Below are 18,549 nucleotides of genomic sequence, written 5' to 3'. Positions count from 1 at the left end.
TGAAAACATGTGAGGTGACAGACTGGTAATCTTCGCGTGATAAGCCTAGAGTACCATCAAGTGTTTGTAAATATAAGATAACACGAACACCGCTTTAAATCATCTTTATTACTGTATTCGATTTGTTTTCTAGCGTTTGAAACGAAAAAAAAAATATAAACCTTTTATTAAATCGTATATAAAGAGTGAACATACAAGTGCGAGGACAGACATAAACAGAGCAAATACGCAAAGCCATATATCAATTAGCAACAGGTGGAGCAGCAGGTGGCATTAAAGTGCAGGTGTGGCGAGGTAATTGCACCACCCCACCTTTAGCGACTAAGTGACGTCGAACCTAACAAACTCAAACGTGTGTAAAAGTGGATGTGATAAAAGTCATGAGATTAGAAACCCCCTCTCACACTTACATCCTAGTGAGGTCTTGGGTGTCTCTCTGATGTCTTCAATCTCACAATGTCGAGTCCGTGGTATTAAGAGTACGATGAGACACAAGGGTTATTCCAATGATAAATAACTAAACGGGTTAACCTATGACATACAACACCACAGTAATCATTGAGGTTACTATGTAGACACAGGACAAGTGAGCGGTGTTTGGTGTGGAGGAGTGATTGTGTCGCTCTCTCCACCTCCCCTATATTGTTCTCCACCATCACGTCATGTCATCAGCATCAACTCATCAATTTAAGGTCAGTAGCTTCAAATATATGGTCATCAAAATACTTAAATTATCAAGCCTAATTATATCAATTACCATTTGACCTAAAAACATCGAAAGCAGATCTGTTAGATTTAGAATTTACGTTAAATTCATCAGTGAAATATATTCTATCTGCTGAAAAATATTACCGAAAAATCTTCTGGAACTTCAAATTCGTTCCAGGTAACGACATCACTCGATGAAATCAGTTGTAAACCCAATTATATGGAACTGGAACCCTATTACTGTATATAGATTAAGTAATATAATATAAAAAAAATGGGTATCAGAATCTTTATATCATACTCGAAATATTTTTTTATCCTCTACGATTTGTAAATATTGTGAGAAAAATCTTCGAGAATTTAGGTCACATCAGAGAGAGCGATGAACCTGGAAACGATATCTGGTAAAATGTTATACAGTATATTGATTTCTGCAAGGCGATCGAGGAGGCTTGCCAAAAAAATATTAGTATAATTTTCCAAGTTGCATATACACAATACTGACCTTTATAAACACAAATTTGTCAGTTATAATAGACAGCAAGACGAACAGATTTCATTAATCAAACGTGTATACAATTAACGTGGCTTCTAATTATTGTTATTCATTATCAAAACAATCGTAACATCTTCCATCATTAGTTCTGTAAGGTCACACACACACACACTACATTCTTCCCGTATTAATTCAGAAGTGGTTACCGTAACATACATACAGCCTAGAGCCGGATATATTTCCCCAACCAGCCCTCCCCACCTATCATCACACCCAGGGCTACATGACAACCACACATTGAACCATTAATCATTCACCACACAAAAACTGACACACATGGACAGTGACAGAGAACACAACACCCTCACCATACAAGGAACAAATACAACAAACACACACACATGGGTTTGGATCGAATACAAATTTCCTTGTTACAGCGGCGTTGTTTTTGGTCCGTGTACCGTACGTAGGAACTGTTCTTGTGTTAACTGTGAGAACTGGATAAGGTATTGCATGTAAATTTTAATGTTAATACACTTAACTAGTGCTTAGTATTTTGCTTTGTTTAATTAACAGAGAGAGAGAGAGAGAGAGAGAGAGAGAGAGAGAGAGTATAAGCATTGAAAGGCTTACTTATTGAATAGCTTAAGTCAAGGTCTCAGTTAAAAGAGGAAACACCCCTAAGGGTAAACAGCACAAGGTGAGACAATATTAATTATCTCCCTACTAGTATATATTAACCCATTATTGTTACTATTTATTCTTAAGTTGGGTACGAAATAGGCATCTCACTTTACCTGCTAAACACAAGTGAGGATATTTGTGCTTCTGATTAAAGTTATGTTAGGTTAGGTTGATTATAATTTTATCCATTTGTATTAATCTAAACTACCAATTACTACGTGTTTTAGACTTGTCATTCAGTTTGTTATGTACTCACTACGCATACAAGGAGACATATTGATCTAAACATGTCTGTCTGTCTCTCTGTCTGTGTCTATCTGTTTTCACTTTTAATATCAGGGATACACGAGGAATATGTAAAGCAGAAAAACATGTCAAGTTGTCAGCTTACTTACTTGTACTCATGCACTATTATTGACTTTCACATTGCTATGGAAGAGAGTACTTAACAACCCTCATTAATTCTTCCTCATTCCTGGCGAGAAGTTGTAAGTTTCTCTCTCCAGCCATCAACACTCTCGCTATCAAGAACTTCAAGCTATCTCCTTTAAACACAAAATTGATTTCTGACAGTCAGCCCTAGAAGTCACTTATATTTAGGTTATATTTAGGGTAAAGTAATAAAGTTATTGTTATACAAAGACGTTACCTTAAGACTTAAAGAGATGAAAATGATGAAAACTATTGAAAGACTTCAGTGTCAAAGTTTGATAATGTTCAACTTCATGCTGTTGTCTTAAGAATTCCAAATAAGGGTGTGGAGGTTATATCAAGCAGCCAGTTGTTTTAGATTGTTGGCAGTCGAGTGTCACAGAAAACGGGTGGTCGAGTCATTCACAGAAAACAAGCGATCGAGTCATTCACAGAAAACGGGAGGTTAAGAGTCAGTCACAGAGAACGAGCGGTTGAGCGTCAGTCCCAGAGAACGAATGATTGAGAGTCAGTTACAGAAAACGGGCACTCAAGTCAGACACAGAGAACAGGCAGTCGAGTTCGTCACAGAAAAAGGGGAGTTGAGTTAGTAACAGAAAACGGGCGTTTGAGTCAGTCACAGAGAACGGGCAGTTAAGAGTCAAGCCACAGAGAACGCAATCAAAAAGAGTCTCTGTTGTAACTCGGGAACTAAAAGTTAAATCAATTACCCAACTTTGCTCTTACAGTTTTTCAAGCCTGTGCCAACAAAGTGACAGCTTAACTTCCTCTCATTGAAAATTACAAGATGGTAAAACAATTCAATAAACGTCTTTTAAACGAATCGTGTTAATTATCACTCATCAGCTTTTTTATCTGTAGGGAAAATTAGTTATATTTGAAATCTTATTAACTGCTGGGTAACATGATCCAATTTATGGGATATATTTCTGATGGTGATCCAGGAAGCTCACTGATAAGTTCGGGTGGAGTCCGAGGTCAAAGGTCAGGGTGACAGAGTAAGGTCAATCGATCCATTTTAACTTCGCGTTGCAAACTTCCAAACACACCAAGATGGGGGGGTTTTCCATGGGAGTTTTGTGGACGTGATCTGCCAGAGGTTAAAGTCACGGAGAAACCAGAAATATATATGCTTCTCCACACCTCAAGGACTTAAGCATCCCACAAACTAAGCTCTCTGGGCGAAAGGAGGATATAACTTTACGGGGTCGCTCTCAAGTCTGCTTCAATGTATTTATTAAACAGTTTTTTCTCTTGCTTTACGAAATGTCACTCTTTTGGAACTCAATGATTAGAGAATCTTAACTACACAATTTTCACCTATTATATTTTAACTTTAAAGTATAAATTAAACAGGTAAGCTAACGACCAAAATACGTGTATCAATCGTTTACAATTTTATTTTATTTTCAAATAGTAAAAAACAAATTGTTATGTTTAGTTAATCACGACGGTCACAGTATTGACACATTTAAAGGGATTTTACTTATGTGCATTAAACTTGCATAAAAAAGTCAAATTCGTTTTGCAATAACATTTCCATATATATTAAAACTTTCAATTTAGTGCATTTTTCATATAGTGTTAAATATGTATCTGCCTGGACACCTTCACCCACACATTTACGAGCATATTGAGAGTACTTGTAGTATACTGTACTAGTGAATGAATGTTATGAATATTACCTTAACGTCGCAAGGTCACATGGCACCTGAGATAACTAGTGGTAAAAGATTAAACAAAATAAAAATGACCGGAAAATAAAACAAAACTGGAAATTAAACGACTAAAAAGGAAACGAAAACAATTATATCCCAACTTAAACCAATGGAGATCCAAAGTGAAACGCCAAGATAAAGTGTTCCCAAGTACTAAATTACTTCATAGCTCACACTGGCAGCCCTTCGTCCCTGGGGGGAAAAAATAAAAACAATCTGAGGAAACTTAATATTTCTTGATTATTTCACATTACTGGGGAACCAATCAGTCTCAGGGGATTGTTCTATTGTTTGTTTGTTTGTTTTTTCATCTGCAAGGACACTTTTGTAGGGGAGAGAGAGAGAGAGAGAGAGAGAGAGAGAGAGAGAGAGAGAGAGAGAGAGAGAGAGAGAGAGAGAGAGAGACTTAACTTTGGCCAAGCTTATAAACTGGTCTAGTAACATAACGTATCATTCAGGCTTAACATTATGTGCTCTCAAGACAAAATTTATGTGGCCTTTGGCGAACACATATCAATATACCTGTAATACCAGTAGTCTCTAAATTACAGGTAATTTAACTTAACAATAAAACAACATATCCTAAAGTAAACAATTCAGGAACCTTAAAGATACCACATATTTACATTACACATTACACCACAATTAACTGAAGATCCTCGACTCCTCTCAAAGCACCAGGCAGCAGACATAACCCACTAACTCTCTCATTAATTCATTAAGTAAACACCAATACACAGAACACGGGTCCACAACACTGCCCTGGTTAATCTATGAAGCTAATCTCATTACTCTTCCTTCTGAGACTCTATGCAAATTCTAATAACTTACCATGAGTATTAATTTGAGATTATTTCTTACGCTATAAAAATGTAACCAACCATCTGCAGTGACTTCATATATGAGTTTCTGACGGAAGACAGAACAGAAATTAATTATCAGAATAAATTTATTGGCTTTGAGGTTTAGGTAAGGCTGTCGTTGAGAGAGAGAGAGAGAGAGAGAGAGAGAGAGAGAGAGAGAGAGAGAGAGAGAGAGAGAGAGAGGCTAACATTTTGAATAGCTTAAGTCACGATCTCAGTCAAAAGTGGAAACTCCCGAGTGTAAAAAGAGTTTTGCAGAGAAAGTGAAGTGACTATACTGAGTAGGAGGAGCGAGGGGGTATGGCAGAGGTCATTAGCTCAAAGGGCTCAACATATAGGCAGGAAATGTAAAGGTTGGAAGAGGTTACCGTACTACAGGTTAAGCAAAGAACAGGAGGTTATGAGGTCAAGCAACAAGAGGTTAAGAGGTCAGTTAAAGCTTAGTGATGATAAACTGACTAGGTAAAAGGTCAGGTCATGAAGGAGTTTAGAAAAGGTCAGGATCAAAGCCGTAAGTCCACACTAAGTTCCTGTGCCTTGTGATATCGATTCCTTTCACGCAAATGTGTTCGGGTTTCTATTACACCTGTAGAACTTCGACATATTTATTTTTATCTTCTGACTCGCCATAGAAAATCATGTAGATCATCAAGATATACGAGTATATAAATGACAAACTTATAACCTAATCTTCTTAGTCCTCATCACCAAACAAGAGTAAGAGAGACGTCATGAAGCAGGTCTCTCCTCGCTCCTTGTGCCCATCATCGTGGCTACTGGAAAAATATTGTGAATAAAAAAAATGGGGAAAATTTGAGCAAAAACGTATGTAAAAGCTTCTGAAACTGGATCCCTGGTATTTCAGCCGACAACACCCAATATGGTAGTGATATCTTGAATGAGATATGGCTTCAATAGTCCCAGGGGAAGTCTGGGAATAAAAACTCCATCATGGGATTATACGTAGGACTGGTGACGGCTTTGTGCTTGGGAGCCCACGTCCTGAGCCTTGATATTGGAGGGTTCAGATGGCAGATTCCAATTCTATTTTACTCGCAGCAGAACCGACCAGTATACTCATCAGGAGATTTTCTTGAAGACAATTGAAATCGGATTTGGGTTTTTTTTTCGTGCCCTGTAAAATGTGGGGAAGCCGTTAATGGAGTGTGTCAATACTAACCACGGCGATGTGAACTTTTGATGTAAATGGTTTTAGCCACTGATGCGTCGGTAAATTTTTCTGTTGGGTTTATCCATAGTCCACCTGTGTGTGTGTGTGTGTGCGTGTGCGTGTGCGTGTGTGTGTGTGTGTGTGTGTGTGTGTGTAGGCGTGTAATCGCGCGCGTGTGTGTACATCCTATATAAAAATCAGGTTAATCGGCTATAATGAGACGTGGCTGGTGGCTTAAGGAAGGTTTGCTAATAAAATACTTACTTTAATGTTGAGGGGAGAGAGAGAGTGTTGAAAGTGTGGAGCTAAAATGGGTTCCTATCAAGTTCACCCCTCACCACCACCACCTCTCTACGACAGGTATTAAGACAGACAGACGAGTGAGCGAACACACACACACACACACACACACACACACACACACACACACACACACAGAATCCTCCGCTTGAAGGACGAGTCATGTTAGTTTTAATTAATATTTTGTTTCCGTGTTTCAGTCCTCCTCATTCTCAAGCATTCTTCCCTTTCTTGATAAAACCCAATTATAAATCTAATTAACGTCACAGCACTCATCTTACAGCTTCTTCCTCTTGTTACTTTACCACAACTTTTACAGCTAGTGTTCTGAGGTATAGGCCTTCTTTATCCTGCACCTTGACGGATCAACACACACACACATCTGGCAACACTCAAATCTGGCAACACACATCTGAAAACACTCATATCTGGCAACATACATCTGGCAACACTCATATCTGGCAACACATATCTGGCAACACTCAAATCTGGCAACACACATCTGACAACACTCATATCTGGCAACACACATCTGGCAACACTCATATCTGGCAACACACACATCTGGCAACACACATCTGGCAACACTCATATCTGGCAACACACACATATCTGGCAACACACACATCTGGCAACACACATCAGGCAACACTCACAACAGGCAACACACACATCTCGGAAATCCATAACAACAAAAGTAGAATACAAATACAAAAACACTATTCCCGGTTTGGGATTCATACCAACGCCACTTCAACACTGACGGCCAGAGCGGACACTACGAATACAACAACAAGCATTATCATCATATATACTAAAAATTATGACTAACTTGTAAAGAAAAAGAAAAAAATTACCCTTCTAGCTTGGACATAAGAGATACTACACTAGGAACTAAAAGGTTTCATTCAGCAACATAATCTTAAAACAAACAGGAGCTGACTCGAAAAACCAGATATTACGAATTTTGTTTTTTTAAATAGTCAGCCAACAGGTGCAGCCTTTGTAACACCGTGTGCCATCCGACCTGCAGGTGGAGAATTGGAGAATCATTACAGTGGTGTGGGTAAAAGTTTATGTCGGGAACTACCACCGCTGTGAGAGTTGGTGTTAGGTGGCCTATCTGACCTTCCCGGTCCCAGTACTGCATTGTACTATGTTCCTGTTACAGTCTTCTCAGCTCCCTCCTTCACACCATCTCCCCCTCCCCTCTCTCTCCATCTCTCTTCCCACTTCACCATCGTTTTCCCCTCCCTCTCCCTCTCCCCCCACACTATCTCTCTCCTGTCTCCCACAGCATCCCTCCACTCCCCACACCAGCCTTCCACTCCCCACACCAGCCTTCCACTCCCCACACCAGCCTTCCCTCCCCCATAAGCACTCCTCTCACAGGACTACAGGACACACTTAAGCCATTATTTCTTGTTCTCCTGGAAGTGACCTCCCGAGGCAGAGAGTAGTGGTGGTGCCATTTCAACGAGGGTCAAAAATTGCAGTTTAAAATGGAGCTTTCCCGCAGAGTAGGAGAAAATGGTGGGGGGCGGGGGTGACCTTAGCTGACCTCAGAAGGGGGTGGTTGACCTTATTTGACCTCAGAATATCTTCATGTGTCTTATTTTCTCTTTCTGTCTTTTGTTCGTTGCATCTTATCACGCACGGGTTGAGACAGATAGAAAATAATAATTGATGAATGATGTTAAGTCGCTCTAATATATAAAGAACGTAAGATTTCCCCCCCAAATATTAAAAATTCCCCCGTAAACTATTTTTTCCTTACCTGGTTGTTCCCCTACGTACTAAATCTTAATCTCTCTCCAGTACTTCAGTATTAAACGAGATTCTTTCCAATATAAAGTTTTTTCAGTAGTTAGATGGATTTTTTCTAATTTGAATCTTTAATACTGAAGCCACGGAGTTAAAGGGCTTTATTTTATAGCAAAAGTTTCTCGTTCCATCATTAGCTTAAAAAAACACGAAAGGTAAAGAATTTTTCGTTGTATTTATTATATCAAAGAGAGACTCAAATTATTGTTTTATTTTAGATATGTAATGAATGATGCATATTGGAAAGTCAATGTTTAAAGGTGAATATTCTGTCCCATGTTAAATCTTGCTCCTGTGATAACGACTGGTAGTATCCTAATGTTTCATGACGTCACTGATGTTGCAGAAGCCCATGACGTCACTAATGCTACAGAAGCCAGACATAGTTCAGGTGTATATGTTTTTTGTGTTGAGGATAATCGTTCTTTTAAGTCCTAAAATGAAACAAGTTCATCTGCCCAGTTCATGAACTTAGCTATTACCTTAACATAAGCTAACCCAACACATCCCAACATACATTTATCTATATACAAACCAGTTAAAAATAATAAAATCATCGCTACATAACAATGAAAACTGAGCACATGAGCCATACAGATGTGTTAATAAATCAAAACTCAACATCCAGGGCTCACACTCCTCTCGCCTTACACCGTCAGAGGTACAATAAATTTCCTTTCCTAATTAAGCCAAGGTAAATAAGACAAAGAAACACACACTCTACGCCAGGACGTCTTGTTAATGAGACACGCACGACCTGAGAGCCTCCACCCTGACCTTGTTTACTGCTTATGATGCTACGCGCTGCCACAGGTGTTTCTCCTCTTTTATATACAGTGTAGTGTAGATGGGATAGTCTGTTTTTAATCACAAATCATTAAGGTTTATGGTTCAATATTTCTGTTTTGATATACTTTATAATTTTTCGGGATAATTAGTTTAAAAAGTAATTTGACTTCAAGATGAGCCTGATATATATATTGTTACTTTTATAATATCTAGAAGTAATTCCAGTTATTCCACCAACTTATGGCCCAGATGTAATTTTCAACCAAGTGTAAAAATTTCTAAGCTCAACTTTCTCTACTTCACAAACAATTTTATTTCATTGTTACTATTGATGGCTCTTAAGAGTGCCTCGAAAACAAAACACTTGTGAGTTTGGGTGTGCACATGAGTGAGTGTCTGTATGTGTGTTTGACCCCGTGGCTCATTCTGGATGAAGGGCCATGGCTAGAGGACTAGAGTATCTCCTGCTCACACCAACAAGAGTACATCACCGGGTGCATTAGCTATTGGTGTTGGAGCAGCCCTTGAGTCAACTAGGTCTTCAATGTTAAGGCTCAAGGGATCAGTAATTGGACTGACACCCTGCACCAGAAAAGGGAAAATTCTTGAATGTGTATTATGTATGTGTTTATCCGTCACAGACTGGAATTTTGACATAAAACTGTTTCTCATTATAAATAACGACATGGAACTAGTATCATCACATATTTAATAAGAGCTTCAGTGTGTCATTCATGTTACTTAAATAGACATTATAAACTTCAGCTTAGAGTTAGATAAAATATTAAGCGTTAAGAACAAAATCCGGAGACTGACCTCACGTTATAAGAAATTCCTTAGCATCAAGACGTTTACCGTAATCTAATACTGCAGAAGACGGCGAACACGAGCAAGGAATGTTTATAACAAAGATATGCTAATTGGAATCGGATCGGTTCACAATGGACGTGTTCACGGTTTCGAGTGAGCACGTCTCCTGATTATCCTCGTCGGGGAAGGGTGAATACATAAAAACCCTTTAGATTGTGTCCATAACCACCCCCGGTGTCTATTGTACAGTCATACAATCACTCAAAAAACTACGTATACAAAATTGGGTTGAAAAGATATTCACAATAATTAAATTTTATATCAACCAATATTCCATCGCCGCCACCCACACGAGGTTCATGTAAGCACTACCAACTATGCAGTACTCACAAGTGTGTGTGTGTGTGTGTGTTGATATTTAATTTTTCCTCCCACCTCATGTTTCATGTTTCATCGACGCTATCCATAAATTAGTACTGGGACACCGTAACTCGATTAACTGTTCGCCGTGAAACAAGTAAATAAGACTGGCTTTTGATCACACGTACAGCATTGACCATGTTATGTACAGTATGTTAGAGAAAATCTCTTAAATCACAAATAATAACGAAAACGTTTCTAAGAAGAGCAATTTTTTTATTGAGGGAGGGGGTGGATGTTGCCAAGGACATTACAACCTAAGAGACTAAACAACTCACCTGTGGACTCTAAGGACTGAGTTTGGCTAAGATACTATACACTATACACAGATGATGGTCCTTCAATAATATAGAATAACACCAGCAAGAAAAACATTATTCCTAAACAATACAACTGGCAGATGTGTCGGTGTCTTGGTAGATTTCACGTTATCCCAGAAGTCAAGGGACTTATACAGAATCACGAAGTAACTTAGTTTACAAGAATCAATCTCAAAAGATAGTCCTCTCTTACACCAAATATTTATGTGACAAACACTTGATAAACTGCCTGACTAAAGTCTTTTTTACATTAGATTAAAAACAAGTTTGCTCACAGAGAAAGGCGAACGAATTAATAATTCAACCAACCGGGATATGTTGCAGGCAGCTGTACCATGTGCACATAGTATGATTACCACGCAGGAAGCTTTGAATTAGAATGCACAAACCTGAGACAAATTTCCATGCAGATGAAACAGGGAGTGTGTTACCCTCGCCACGGAGGTTATGTAATTCTTGCTAAAGAAGGCAAATGGCTTCTGTCAGACTGTGTTGTCGACGAGAAAAATACGAATCACAAGGTCTGATGAGACAAGGGAACGTTTGCTCCCCGGTATTAGAGCAGGTCCAACCCTAACCTAACATCCTACAGAATACCTTATGGAGGACTTGAATTAACACCAGTTTAAAGATCAGTTTAAATACGCTCGGCTAATTAATACCGTGGAATTTCATTGAGGACAGATTATCCCAAACTGCGTGGCGGTGTAACCGTTTTGTTTCAACATTCCTGCGTGTGTAATTGGGTCAGTTTACTATTCATCACGGAGGTGAGTGAAAGTGTGTCTACAGTGGCCAGGCTGAAACACTCGCCAGCAGCAACACAGCTTCAACATCTACAGGGTACACTTAATTTATCGCAGATAAATTTTTACATCATTCTATATACATGTTAAAATCATTATCAAGTTCATTTCACTCAAAATTTGTATCGGCTACGAGGTTCATGCTATTGTTTTTCTTCACTCATTCTATTGTTATTCTTCACTCATTCTATTGTTTTTTCTTCACTCATTCTATTGTTTTTTCTTCACTCATTCTATTGTTTTTCTTTACTCATTCTATTGTTTTTCTTCACTCATTCTATTGTTTTTCTTCACTCATTCTATTGTTTTTTCTTCACTCATTCTATTGTTTTTCTTCACTCATTCTATTGTTTTTCTTCACTCATTCTATTGTTTTTCTTCACTCATTCTATTGTTTTTCTTCACTCATTCTATTGTTTTTCTTCACTCATTCTATTGTTTTTCTTCACTCATTCTATAGTTTTTCTTTACTCATTCTATTGTTTTTCTTCAGATGTAACTTTTCTGATCCAAAACTGTTTCACGGAACTAAATGTCTTGTAGCACTTGCATATAATCCTTTAATGGCAATCTTATGTTGTCTATGACCCTTTTATCACACGACAATGATTCATTACCCTCGACAGTCACTCAAATTCATGTTTCTGCTGAATTAAGGCTTTACATTTTCACACAGTTGGGAGCATAATCTTGATCCACTTTTTTATTTTTTTATTTTTTATTAATATTTTTTTTACGGGGATTAGGCCACCCGGGCACAGGTCAGTGACCCACATCGGGGCCTGGGGGGCGAAAATGTAATAATTATTCATCGTAAATAAAATTTATAATAAAAAGTAAAATAAAATAATAATAATAATAATAATAATAATAATAATAATAATAATAATAATAATAATAATAATAATAATAAAGAACGATAAAGAGATACAAAAATGAAAAACAAATCAATAGTGAGAAATGCTATATGTATGCTGCGTCGTCAAGTAAGAGAAACAAGTGAGACCTGCAATTGTGTGTAAATGAGACAGAAAGTAAGATCAGAAGCCTGAGACTTGGTCACAATTTTCGTGATGCCATATGGCAGCAGGGTCTACCATTAGGCAACACATTATGCTTCCAATATCTTCCCAGGCGGTAGTACCTCCCTGTTTGGTAGCTGCCAACTACCTACAACTAATAGGAACACTCGACAGACAAATACAATCCCTGACTTAGTAAACATGAAGTCAGGAAGATGATGATCGATTGCACAGTACATCATGAACATTAACAGCCAATTCCATCTTATAGTGACATCCTGTACTGACTAATGACGTCATGATATTTTATATTGAAATACACTCTGGGGGTATGACGTAATTCATTATTCAACTAGTGTTATTCTCCTAAAATTTCATGAACTACGATATTGTTATTTTGTATTATAAGATCAACAGCTTTACCGTGGATCCTACTGTGATAGTCAGCTTCTCTGGACGTGGAATCTACTTGGAGCTCTGTAAGGTCAGGACTCAGGACTCAGGACTCGGACTAAATATTCCCCCACATCCCTTCACGTTGCCTTTGATGATGAATTAAATTGATCTCAGTTCTCGTGTTCCAAGAATCGTAATCCTGACATCCTCGACGGGATTTAGGTCAAGGGAGGTAGGTGACCTGTCGTGGCTGAGTGGTCGGTTCTCTGACCAATCCCTCACGATCCTGCGGCTAAAGACAGGATTTTTGTCGTGAAAGTGGTGAATATGTTTCCCTTGTGGTAACTGTGTGCGAGCAAGCAATGGTAAACTTCTCTTCTAAAATGTCTATACATATTGTAACACGACGGGGTTATGTTGATATCGCAGAATCTGTCTCTTTTTTTGTAATATTTTTGTGCAAATTAATTATAGACCAGTTTTCAAGGCAATGAAAAACTTTCCTGATATTTCAAGTTCTAAAATGTTCCACGCGAAAGGTTGGCATAAAAAAAATCATGAAAAAATATCGAGAATGATATTCATACCTATAGCAAGGTTTTGGCTTCAGGGTATTGGCGTATACTCAGGGAGCCATGTTGGGCGTGTCCCTGTGTTGACTTTACCTACACCACCTGAATGGATGGATCAGAACAGTCCTTGTACAGTCGGGGACAAACGTTCGATCCCCGTGGTGGTGAAACTGAGTCACGGGAATGAGTATCCGAACTGACTTACCCTGACTGTTTTATCTCATTTGGGGTCAATGCTGCTTCATTTTGGGCGGGAGCGAACTTTTGACCTTGACTGAACAGCACAAAGTCAAAATTTATTACTTGGAAAAGATTGCATTATGAAACCAAAAACATTTCAAGTGGAGGTTTATGAGTAAAAACTAGACATGTAAAAGCATACGTGTCAACAGCCAACCTACCGGGAGAAATATTTCTTCCGTGCATCTTCCTACACATATGAGCCGCAAGGGAAAATATTACCAGCAGATGAGACACACACACACACACACACACACACACACACACACACACACACACACACACACACACACACACACACACACACACCCCGCCTCCTTTCACCGCGAGTATTTTATGTATACCGACTATTAAAATGTGAATGGATACAATTAATTATACTTACAATACAAACTATACTTTATAAAAAAACAATATTTTTCTAACCCCGCCCACCATCCACCCCAGAGTAAGGGGATGTGTTGTAATTCTGGGATCATGAGACTCAGCACGTTCCCACAAATTACATCAGAAATCTGTAAAATGAAGTCGGATCATCACGATACTTAATAGAGTTGGGATCACTGAAGTACCCCGGGTCAGTAACCTCACTCTATCCTCGCCTCTCCTCGGCATGAGAGTGTGTGAGGGAGAGCAACTGTAAAATATATTTTTTGACTACGAGTAATCCAGTCTCTCAAATCATGCACTTACAGTATTATGGATCTACTATTGCTTCGGTCATTGCCAACAAATTTCGACTACACCTATGCTGCTCCTTTGCTGGTGTCTCTTTACTTAGGATACTATTAAAAGATGTATTTCAAGGGTTATGTCCAAGTCACAGAAACGAGAGTCCGCAATTTACTACTGTTGATTTTTTTTTTCAAGAGGACATACTAATTAGTCAAACGATGGAATAAATATTAAACTCTGAAGGGTTCCGCTTAACCTTTACCGTCATCCTTTCACTGTTACTAAGACTTGAATACTCTGGCCACTCAACATAGGACAACATCCAGTTTTCACCATTAAAATCATCCCTGTGGAGTCTTATATTTCGTTATGGTCCACTTAACTCTGGGTTAATTATCTAAAAAAAAAAAAACTCTCCCTTAAATCATCGTCTCCCTTATTATCATTTTCATCTGGACCCATCCCCCTGAGGACGCCATTTATTACCCGCTTAATAACCACTGGAATAATATTAAGTGGAGCTGCCGAGGTACCGCACGTGGACCATAATACATTAGTGTCGGTGAGGGCGGAGGTAAAGTGCTCACCGGCAACACCACTTCTTATCTTACAATAATGATCGGGGGTTGTCAACATGTTCGTCAGTCGTGTTGATCCCTTGAGTGTGGAGTAATATGATATGTACTCTATACAGACCTTCCCCACAGTGATCAGTCTGAATATCATACACACATGTATTCAGCGATGACTGCAGTCAGAACCTGCACTATTTCTCTCATATGCTTAAAAATCCTGGAATGGAAATGTCAGTTCGGACAGGAAACTGACATACATACAAACACACATACGCATACACAAACTAACTTCTAAATGATCTTGTTGGCAGATCTGTTTAGTTATTTTACAACGTAAGTGTCGAGGGCAATGTGAGCCACCTAGGTTAAGTGTTACTAACCTCTGATCACGCCCATCTAACACACGCAATAATTCTCACCATATATTAATGTTTAAGTCATTCCTGTAGAAAAAAAAACGAACCTGGATCAATGATGTGACCATTTCAGAGCGCTACCATTCCGCCACCAGTCGTCAGAACAAATACGAGCACACAATGAATGGGGGAGGACCACGGAACACGACGAACTGTTTTCCTCTGCACGATTGCGGTTTAATTCTGCTGTGTGGCCCGACTATTCAGGCTCGTTGTAATCTTTCATCAAATGTCCCTGGACTATGACGTAGGTTCGAACCCTGGACGAGAATAGCTGTAAAACCTATATACGTATATACTGTACATACACACACACATACGTATACCCACATAGACAAACACACACTCATGAACACACACACATTAACATAATCTAGGAAGAATTAACAATTGTGTAATTTTTCCCTCTAAGGTGATGGTTAACAAGGAAGAAGATATCTTAAAATGTGGTTAAGTATCAGTGACAATCCTCTACCACAATAAAGTTTAAAGGCACAAAATGTTCTCGGCCTTACACCGTTCATTAAAACTTTTGGTATTATTCAGGAGGGAGATCCAACCCATGGTAAATTTCACCTTTTTTCTCTCAAACACACACAAAGAGGCACAATCACATACCCCCAACACACACCCACACCCGGCCACCCACCCGCACGCTCCCCCCCCCACACCAACCTCAACCTGAACCCCCCACCCACCCGCCCACATACACACACCCACAATCCCACACCCACCCACCCTGAAAAGTTTAGGTTATTTCTGAGCTGGGACGACCGATTGAATTGATCATTTTATAAAAGTAAACACTGAGGCTTAGTGTGTGTGGCTGGGTGTAGGAGAACCTGACGAGTTGAACTATTTGCTTCTGGTCATTGGTCAACAGTGATTCATGCGGCGACACACACTACACCAGCGACCCTCACAACTAACCAATCTCTTTTTCCATTGTTACTGAAACACACACACACGTGGTATAATATTTTCTGGATATTTTTTCTCAATTTTCCGAAACGCAAGATGTATTGTGGGATCTTGTCTTCTATATATAACCTTAGTTGTTGTATGCCGGTGTGGTAAGACTTCCCAAGGATAATTTATTGTTATATTTTGTGGTGAAAAAGAAGACCTGCCGCCGGAAGTTTAAAGATATATAGGCAACTATTTCTCATTTTCACTGAACTTATGATGTGCTTCCATAAGTCATTTTGACTTGTTAAATGCAGTAATAAATACTTGAAATTTAAAACATCTTCTCACTTGACTCAGTTTATAGGTGGCCCTCTACGTTACAGTAATAAAAAAAATATTGGTAGAAATTCCAGTTGGACATGTGATCCAACTCCTTCAACCATAAAAAAGTCTTCCTCCCAAATACAGAAACAAAAGAGCATCACAGTTCACGTCACAGATGTAAAAAGTCTCTGCGTCGTATTCTTTTTCTTTTTAGTTACGAGCGTTATTCTTGCCTATTGAAAAAAAAACCCTATTTTTTAAGCAAGATGGGATTAAGGCATTGTATACAAGTAAGAAGTCCTATGGGGTTGAATCCTCAGGCTGTAGAATCCTAACTTATGTGATGGGGATCTGTAAATCTACTAAATATAACAATAATTTTACCCTTCTCTCACACAATAGACTAGTAAAGACGGTATTGGGTATAAACTCTTACAAAAGGGAAAAAGGCTGAAGAATTTTTCCTGTCGAGTATAAATGCAGAAGTTCCGATTAGATTTTGTTTTACATCGAGTATAATAGCATGACGTCACCAGGACCACCACCACTTAGCTCATCTCAAGCCCCAAAGTTAAGAAAGAGGGATAAGGAATTTTTCTATCCAGACTAAACAAATTGGAGTCATTATTGGGGTTTAAAAGTTGGTAATTTGCATCTGGGCTGCCAAGTGGAGGGATGAGGTCGTTTCCATAAGGATTAGTCTTATTTCCCCAAAGTCTTATCCACTTCCTCCGTCCCGCAGTCACAAAATATTTTGCCTCGGGGACTTACTCCATGTTCCATTAGCCCAGGTAATGCATCCCATCACAGAGGAATTTAGATATGGCTGAAAGGTTATGAAAAACGCAAACTATGTTACAGGGTCGAGTATCCAGAACGAAGTCTTTCCAGTCTCCGAAATTTCCTTGAGGTCAGGAAGTAATTCTGGACCTAATGTAGTGAATGAGAATTTCTGATGGTGGCTGGGGGTTTTAGCACCATTAAGCGGTGAAAGGGAACTTAAACGAAGGTCTTTTGATCGATCTCTATTGACCTATAGGATTTTTTTTTTACGGGGATTAGCCCACCCAGGCACAGGTCACTGACCCACATCAGGGCCTGGGGAAATATAATAATAATAATAATAATAATAATAATAATAATAATAATAATAATAATAATAATAATAATAATAATAATAATAATAATAATAATAATAATAATAATAATAATAATAATAATAATAATAATAATAATAATAATAATATCTATTATTATTATTGTTATTACAACAATTAATAAAATTTATAGCAAATTAATACAAATACAAATAAAATAATAAAAATAATAATAATAACAGCCATAAATAAATACAAAACGAAACAATAAATCAAGAGTGAGAAACGATACACATTATGTATGTTGAGTTGTCCAAGTAATAGAAACAATTGAGACCCTGCAATTGTATGTAAATGAAGCAGAAAGTCAGATCAGCAACCTGGGACTTGGTCACAATTTTCGTGATGCCATATGGCAGCAGGGTCTACCATTAGACAACACATTATGCTTCCAATATCTTCCCAGGCGGTAGTACCTCCCTGATTGGTAGCTGCTTACTACCTACTACCTACAGATGCGGTTTAGAGTATTAGTTATCAGTTTCTTTGGAATACCCCAGTATTATGTGTAGGTTACGACCATTAACAGTTCAAGGTACTTCCGTAAAGGTTAAATCTGACGGAAAAAGTCTTCACCAAAGCTCTTATGTATTTGGAAGAGATTTCACGAAGGTTTATGTTGGGTCCGTCTTTAGTGGGAGATAAGGAGAGTTGGAATTTTAGTGAGGCCCATAAACTATAGTTGGCTATAAAGTTTCTCGGTTCCGGTGTAAGGTTATAAAAAGGCGCGTTGCCGTAGTAATAAAAACAAGATGGCTAGCAATAATGTGTCGTATGCATTGTCACATTAATTACTTTTTAATTAAGTTACAGAATATATTCATAACCTGTCATTTCATTTTAAGTTTTATCTCCAAGTTTTTCCGCCTCCTGGACAAGCTGACTGTTTCACATCTGCTGTAAAATGATATTTACTAGTTGA

At 38.4% G+C, this 18,549-nt stretch overlaps 1 protein-coding gene across 5 annotated transcripts in view; it reads left to right on the top strand.

The window, feature by feature from the left end:
* LOC121864550 overlaps positions 1-18,549 on the top strand; it is a 63,864-nt gene that overhangs the window by 9,194 nt on the left and 36,121 nt on the right. For 3 of the 5 annotated variants that reach the window (XR_006088615.1, XM_042363623.1, XM_042363629.1), the window contains exon 2: positions 134-692. The exons of the other annotated variants lie outside the window; for them this stretch is intronic. The gene's annotated coding sequence lies outside the window, so the exon portion shown is untranslated. The remainder of the gene's footprint in view (positions 1-133; positions 693-18,549) is intronic. 5 annotated transcript variants of the gene reach the window in all.

This window comes from Homarus americanus, unplaced genomic scaffold, assembly GCF_018991925.1.
Source record: "Homarus americanus isolate GMGI-L3 unplaced genomic scaffold, GMGI_Hamer_2.0 scaffold59578, whole genome shotgun sequence".
Lineage (NCBI taxonomy): Eukaryota > Metazoa > Arthropoda > Malacostraca > Decapoda > Nephropidae > Homarus > Homarus americanus.
The sequence above is the reverse complement of the archived record's forward strand: the minus strand, read 5'-3'. Positions and strand labels throughout refer to the sequence as shown.